This window comes from Colias philodice, chromosome 1 (genome assembly GCF_061535455.1).
Source record: "Colias philodice isolate Cphi_HAF_F1 chromosome 1, ilColPhil1 Martin Lab GWU primary, whole genome shotgun sequence".
Taxonomy (NCBI): Eukaryota; Metazoa; Arthropoda; class Insecta; order Lepidoptera; family Pieridae; genus Colias; species Colias philodice.
The window spans coordinates 1,507,321-1,514,725 of record NC_143086.1 but is presented as its reverse complement, the minus strand read 5'-3'; the positions used below and the strand labels follow the sequence as shown (position 1 = coordinate 1,514,725).

At 35.3% G+C, this 7,405-nt stretch overlaps 1 pseudogene across 1 annotated transcript; it reads right to left on the bottom strand.

Annotated features, from left to right (window-relative positions):
- Window positions 1–247: 247 nt before the first annotated feature.
- Window positions 248–6,299, bottom strand: LOC149490975 (juvenile hormone epoxide hydrolase-like; annotated as a pseudogene). Its single transcript, XR_016315730.1, has 8 exons — window positions 5,875–6,299; window positions 5,634–5,772; window positions 5,463–5,550; window positions 4,706–4,869; window positions 4,315–4,461; window positions 3,882–4,017; window positions 829–1,063; window positions 248–488 (listed from the first exon to the last, which is right to left on the bottom strand). The product of XR_016315730.1 is annotated as a juvenile hormone epoxide hydrolase-like (transcript).
- Between the last annotated feature and the right edge of the window lie 1,106 nt (window positions 6,300–7,405).

Sequence of the window (7,405 nt, the reverse complement as noted above, 5' to 3'; positions counted from 1 at the left end):
CCAACAGTGGGACACCCTGTATATATATATATAATTTATATAATTTATATAAATTTAAAGTTAATAAATTCATTAATCTTATTAATAACTAAAATTAATATGAGCTACTGATGAATAATCAATCATTGACTTTATATCAACTTGACTGCAGTTAAGTGGCCTAAAACATATTCATTTATCGTCCAACAATTTTCATACAGAGGAAGTAAGAACAAATAAAACCCATCTTCTATAAAAAAAAGTTTATTTCCAATTACTACTCAGTTTTACGTGCTTCTTTCTCCTTGTGCCAATTCCTGAACGTAGTAATCGCAGTTAAAACGTCCTGAGCATATACTTCAGGCAACTCCATGGCTAAGAAGTGACCGCCATCTTCGAGATCTGTAACCTTCAAAAGGTTGGGGTACTTTTTTTTCAAGACAATGTCTGATGTGTGGTAGATTTCATTTTTCGCCCGGGTTACGAAGGTTGGCACTTGAGTTGGTATTCTGGAAATGGTAAAAGGTAATCGATTTTATTAATTGAAATGTTTTTCTGCAAATAGTGTTCCAAATTCTGTATAAGACCACATAATACGCAGAATATGAATATTATAATGAAGACATATCGTAGACAAGTTTACACATTACGTAATTATTTATAAATCATAGAATTTAAATATTTCTACTCTACTTTTATGAAGAGTTTAGTCTCTGGTTTGGTATTACATATCTATTGAACTTTTTATTAAACAATGGATGCAGACATAAAACATACAGACAATTAACCAAACAGTTAAGGCTAAATTATCAATCACTAAATAGGAAGAATCACTTAAAATTAACTCACTGTTCGAGCCTCAATTCAAGGTACCGCTTATGAAACGTCTCATAATACAGTCTCATAGACGTCGTGATACAATTAGACACCCAGTAGACCATCACGTTATCAATCAGCTGCTCCTTGGTGAAGCGCTGCGTGAGCCCGCCGTCGGGCTGCGAGCGGTATTCCAGATTGGTCCACGTTGAGAATTTCTCTAGAATGTACGCTGCTAAGCCTGCTGGAGAGTCCGCGAGAGCCACACCTGATGGAAGATGAAAATTGTATTATTTAATGTTATTATGACATTTAAGTATGTTTTGCAAAAAAGGAACTTTAAATATAATTTTGCAAAGTTCAAAAGAAATAGCAAGGCAGCAAATAAAGCTAAGAAGGTTATATTATAGCCCCTTTAGTATTTGTTTATTATTATAATAAGGGGTTAAAAATATGAAAAAGAAGTTCACTATAAACTAAATAAAAATAATAATGTTTAACCATACTATTTAACTGACTTGATCCAGACAAAATCAGACCTAATTCACAAAATGTAAACGAGAATGACCACGGGTGGTATCGGTAAAATAATTTAAGTTGTGCCACGTATTCGTGCCTATGTGTATAGAGTGATCATATGTATCACTATTTCATATTTAAGTCTTAATTATACCGGATAAATTGATATAAAAGTAAAAGTTTTTGTTTTGAAAAAATGATTTGCGGATTTTTAAATATTTGCTGATTAAAAAAAATGTATGATGTAAATAACTATTTGCATCATACATTTAATAATGTAACTACAGCACAGTATTACAATATTATTTCCTACAGTAAAGAAACGCCTTTGATGTCGCGCGATGCCGCCGCCAGCGTAGGTACTTACGCTGCCACACGAAAATACGCTAGGGTTGCAACAAATGGGAAATAAAACAATTGTGATTATTAATATTATGATGAAATCATTTATTCATATGTACATTCAAAATAATTGCGATTATTAAATCTGATGTAATTATTTGTTCATAAATATATAATTACAGATATTGCACTGCTAAATATTATTTACGTGGACACTTTATTTTTGGATGTTCTTAATTGTATATTATACCATTTAACTAAGTAATGCATTCGCATTGGGATGTACAATCTGATTAGAAAATAATGAGGACAACATATACATAGCTTTGATTTTAATTCAACAGATACAATTAATACAATCTTTCTGAAATATTGTTTCCTTCTGGGATTTCAATGTAGATTTACATCCGTAAACGGAACAGTTTTTGCACGCCATAATAGAATATCTAAGTACCTATGTATAATAAAATTATTACACAAAAAATACGACTGCGTCGTCCTTTCGCGATAGTTAATGCAAACTCAGCGTGATTGCATTAAGCGGCCCGCGTCGCCCGACCCCCCGCCAGTTCCCCTCCGTTTCTCTGCACAAGTACATTCGTCGCCATACTGTAGGAAATATGGTAATACTGTGACTACAGTATGTCAATAGAATAAATACTTGACAAATCTATACTAATATTATAAATGCGAAAGTAACTCTGTCTGTCTGTCTGTTAATCAATCACGTCTAAACTACTGAACCAATTTTCATGAAATTTGGTATGGAGATATTTTGATACCCGAGAAAGGACATAGGCTACTTTTTATCCCGGGATAATGACGCAATCCCGGAAATCCCACTGGAACGGGAACTATGCGGGTTTTTCTTTGACTGCGCGGGCGAAGCCGCGGGCGGAAACCTAGTCGACATATAAATCAATAATACCACATACCAAGGTGGGTTTTTTTAATCATTATCTATAAGTATAGTAACACTGACAATCTGATGCGTCATTTAATGTCATAGTTTGAATGTGTTCAACGCTATGAGCATATACAGACGCTCCGATTTGGTTGGTGCCAACCATATTAGAACCGACATGGCAACCATTCCAACATTGCTACAGATTGTCCGACGGTTGGCCTTCCAGCTGTCAGTTGACCATAGAGTAATATGTCAGTTGACCATAGTACGAAGAGAATGGGCTAAATCTTGGGCTAAATTCTACTATAGAAATAGAGAAAATTACAGTCATATGCGGCTCTTATAACTTATTTTTTAAGGTTTTTAATGTAGCCGCACTGTCAATTTTTTTTAATACTTCTAACATAATAAAATACGCTTGATTTCTGGCATCTCTATTTGCGTAATCTTTGTTACTTAAGTCCCACAAACAGGAAAAGTCTTTATATAGTTCCAGTAATTTTATTAATATGTCACGTTCGGTGACCGTAACTCCCTCGGCGTTCATGTTGACGTCCTACACCGGCGGCGTTGCGAATGTGAATGAGCCAATTACCTATATTACTCTATGGAAATTGGAATGAGCCGATTTGGTCGGAACAAAGCTTCCAAACGTTCCAATTTGGTTGGATCGGATAGGAAGTTGGTTTGGTCGGTATTGCTGGCGCATCCGACCACGTCAAACCAATATTAATAATAATTATGTCGGACCGACCGCTCTCTTCACTTTCCGATTTGGTCGTGGTCGGATGGTTGGCACCAACCGAATCGGAGCGTCTGTATATGCTATATGGTTCAACGTTATTTATTTTGAAATAATGTTTATTACGATTTACTTTTAATATTTTTCTTGTAAATTATAATATTGCCTATGTAATAAATGTAAAATTTAACGTTCATTGTTAGTTTCAACTCGATAAAGTAGATATTTTTTTGAAGTGTTGAATAAAACTACATATTGTTTTATTTTTATTGTCGCGAACTGCGGCTTTTTTACATAAAAACTTTAATCATATCTTAAAGTACTAACATCAAGCTTTAAATTGAGCTATATTTCATCTTGAAACAATAAGTTTGATTGCGATACCCGATAAGTGCCATAGTCACTTGGGCAATCTCCTTTACAAAAATCTTCATATAAATGTAAAATATTATAATATTAAGCACAAATTGTAATACCAACAGTTCTAAGGACTTCTTTGACAAAATATAGATGTATAATCTGAATTTATTAAAATAAATACATTAAATATGTACATGACATAATGTTCTATCTTACCAACAGTATCTGGTTTAGTAGACTGCAGGTGCATATACCCCGACTCTGCATGCAGCGGGAAGCTGGAGCAGTATTTGACCATCGAGGTCCATGGATTCAACAAGAATGGTGAATTCGTGTGGTGTCCTAGCACTTCCTGCAATGGTTAAATTGGATTTAAATTCTAAATAAACATGCCCAACATCTATACTAATATTATAAAGCTGAAGAGATTGTTTGTTTGTTTAAACGCGCTAATCTCAGGAGTGAAAAATTGTTTTGGTGTTAGATAGACCATTCATCGAGGAAGGCTATAGGCTATATATCATCACGCTAAGACAAACGGGAGCGGAGCCACGCGGGAGAAACCGCGGAGCGCAGCTAGTATAGTATAATAATAAGCAGGAATCTTTGAGAAATTAAAGAATAAGTATATAAATTTTGTTTTTCTTACGTTTGGGTAGAATGTAGACATAATACTGGTAATCAATGCTCCCCAATCTCCACCTTGCACGTAGTATTTCTTGTAACCGAGTCTAGACATCAGGTTTCTCATTACAACAGCCATCTTATCCGCTCCAAAACCAGGCCGAACTGCACCCTGCTCAAAATAAATTATTTGTTTGAGATAAATATTATACAATTTGTTAATTATCTGTGCACATTTTTTTTTTAATTTCAAATAATATAAATCAAAAGACACACATTAGTTGAGCTTTACTTGTATTACGGGAAAAATATATAATTTTCACATAAATGGGCAGTGTAAATCAAATTCTAAGCCGTAGTACAGGAAATATAATACTAGGCCGTAGTGACAAAAATAAAATGGAAAAAGAACTCACACTAGAAAAACCATAACCAGGCAGGCTAGGTATGATCAGCTCGACTGCGAAATCCCTGTCCTTATTCGCAGCAGTGAGGAGTGGTATAGCGTCATAGAACATCAGGAGGAGCCTGGCCAGCCGTGCAGTAGCAGCAATGGTACCACCTCTTTACCTGCAGGAACCTGATTGGATATAATATCAAGTGGAATGAAAAACCGAATAAATGAATAAAAACATACGGTAGTTTCATTTCTTATCCTGGTGTACAATATTATGTACAACTTTCGTAACGTTTTGTTTATGACGAGCTTTATCATTATCTTATATATTAAAATGAATCGCAAAATGTGTTGGTAAGCGCATAACTCGAGAAAGGCTGAACCGATTTCGATAATTCTTTTTTTATTATATTCCTTGAAGTACGAGGATGGTTCTTATGTAGAGAAAACGTAAATATGTACCACGGGCGAAGCCGGGGTGGACCGCTAGTTATTCATAAAACCGACATTTGACGTTTCATACCGTTTCGCCACCTTTATGTTTAAATACCAAACGAAATGTTACATAAGGCGCTGTATGTAAAAAAATGATTTTCCCGGTTTTCCTGCTTTTCTGTTGAAATGTTTACTGAATTTTCTTTGCTACAAACCTCACGGAGCCAGAGACCTTTCCAACGAATGCAAATCCGTGGAAATCGGTTCGTGCGTTCTGGAGTTATAGCGTCAGGAAGGAAAACCCTATATTTTTATATACATAGTAGATTTATTTACTTTACCTCTGGCGTTACTCTCACGAAGTGTATGTTGAATCCTTGAATGTTTGTCATGTAGTGTTTATATTGGTTAATGTATCTTTCACGAGCGCTGTAAAACAAATTAGACACATTAATGAGTCAATCAAAATATCATTATACCGACCACGAGCAATTTAAATTCATTGTACAAACCTGAATGGATATTCCTCCGCCCAATACTTCAGCCATGACTCCAACTGTTTGCTGTTGAAGCCATATTCAAAAGCGATACCTCTAATGGCGGAGTCAACGGGTGACGGTCTCGGAGGCGTTCCTGGATGTCCTTCACGACCTTGAAATTTGAAAGTTATTTGTATAAATTTACGAAAAAATGGGAATGTACAATCAACAAAATCGACTATTCAGATTAGAAAATATATCAATAATATCTTACCAAATTACTGAACTCCACTTGGAAAGGTACGATACTGTCATTGTACTTGGATTTTGCGACCTTGGGTCCCCACCACTCTTCCAGGTCGATTTCTGGTAGTGGAGGATGGCGTTTGAAGTAGAAGACGTATATTATTTTTGCACCGATACTCGCCAAGGCGCTGAGTACTATGAAAGGAAACATCTGGACGACACAACGGATGACAAACAGGGTTGAAAAAGATCTGTAATTGAATTACCTATAAAGTAAATAACTGTAGGAGAAAATTATATTAATTGCAACATGAAGGGCTTTGTCTTTGAATATGATACTTTAATAACTTCGTCCTTACATAGTCCAACCAACAAAGTCATTAGTCAACGACGCTTTCTCATAGACTTTAAATAACCAGGTTAAAAACGAAATGAAATATAACCCTTGTTCCTTTCCAATAAGGTACCTATCATTCTATAAGTGAAAAAATTAAAATCGATACAGTAGGTATTTTTGATTTCCTCTTTATGTTATTGTAAAAAAGGTAAATTAAAAAACAATTACAAACCGGTACTAGGTAGTCAAGTTCCAGCGACAAGTTAATAATTAAGGTCTGTTCAATAGGTACGATGGTTAGAGTGTAACTGATTTATTCTATGTTTAAACAGTACCACGATCTGGAGATCGCGTCTTCTTAGAAATGATTAGGGATGTCGTCGCGACGGTTGAGTCGACAATTCTCCGTAATCACTTCCTTACAAATCATAACTATTGCAACAAAGTGGATGTGTCGTGGCCATATCGTAGATTTGCTCATTTCATGAAATGACCAATTTAGTTTGGCCAGATCGTTAAATCGTCAACGTTTCACGATTTGGTCATCCACATTTGGCCAGATCGTCGATCTGGCCAAACGTATCCACGTTTGGCCATTTCACGAAATGCGACCATTTTTGTTTCTTTTTTAATAAGCGATTCGCTTCTGGCCAGGGTTGGAAAAAATCATGATTTTTTGAAAAAATCGAATAAAGCACGATTTATTGGAAAAATCCTAATTAATAATTACTTTTTGATTTTTTCATTTTATTATTTAAGTATGTAACTGTATTGTGCGAAACGGAACGCGCCGCGTGCCTAAAGAGACAGTACGGGGATTTTCCTTTAGTCTAACGTGCTATTGAATGTCAAACAAACTTTTTCAGTGGTGAAGCAATTGTTTGGAGCGATAGCTTCGTCAGCTGCTGTAGAAAGAGTGTTTTCTACATTTGGAATTGTTGACCCTAGTTTTTAATTAAGATATCTTAATCTGTTTTATGTTGATTTCTGTGAAAGGAAGTAAAATTAAACCTTTTTGTTTTAATCATTGATTTTTATTGAAAAAATCGGTTGATTTAAATCATTATTTAAATCGTGATTTAAATCAAAATGATTTAATCGTGCCAACCCTGCTTCTGGCACTCGCCGGCCGCTGCCGCGGCACGCTCGCTTTGCTCGCTCGGCTCGTGCGTTGTTTATTAAAGTCTAACCTAACCTAACCTAACTGTTTTCTATTGAAAAA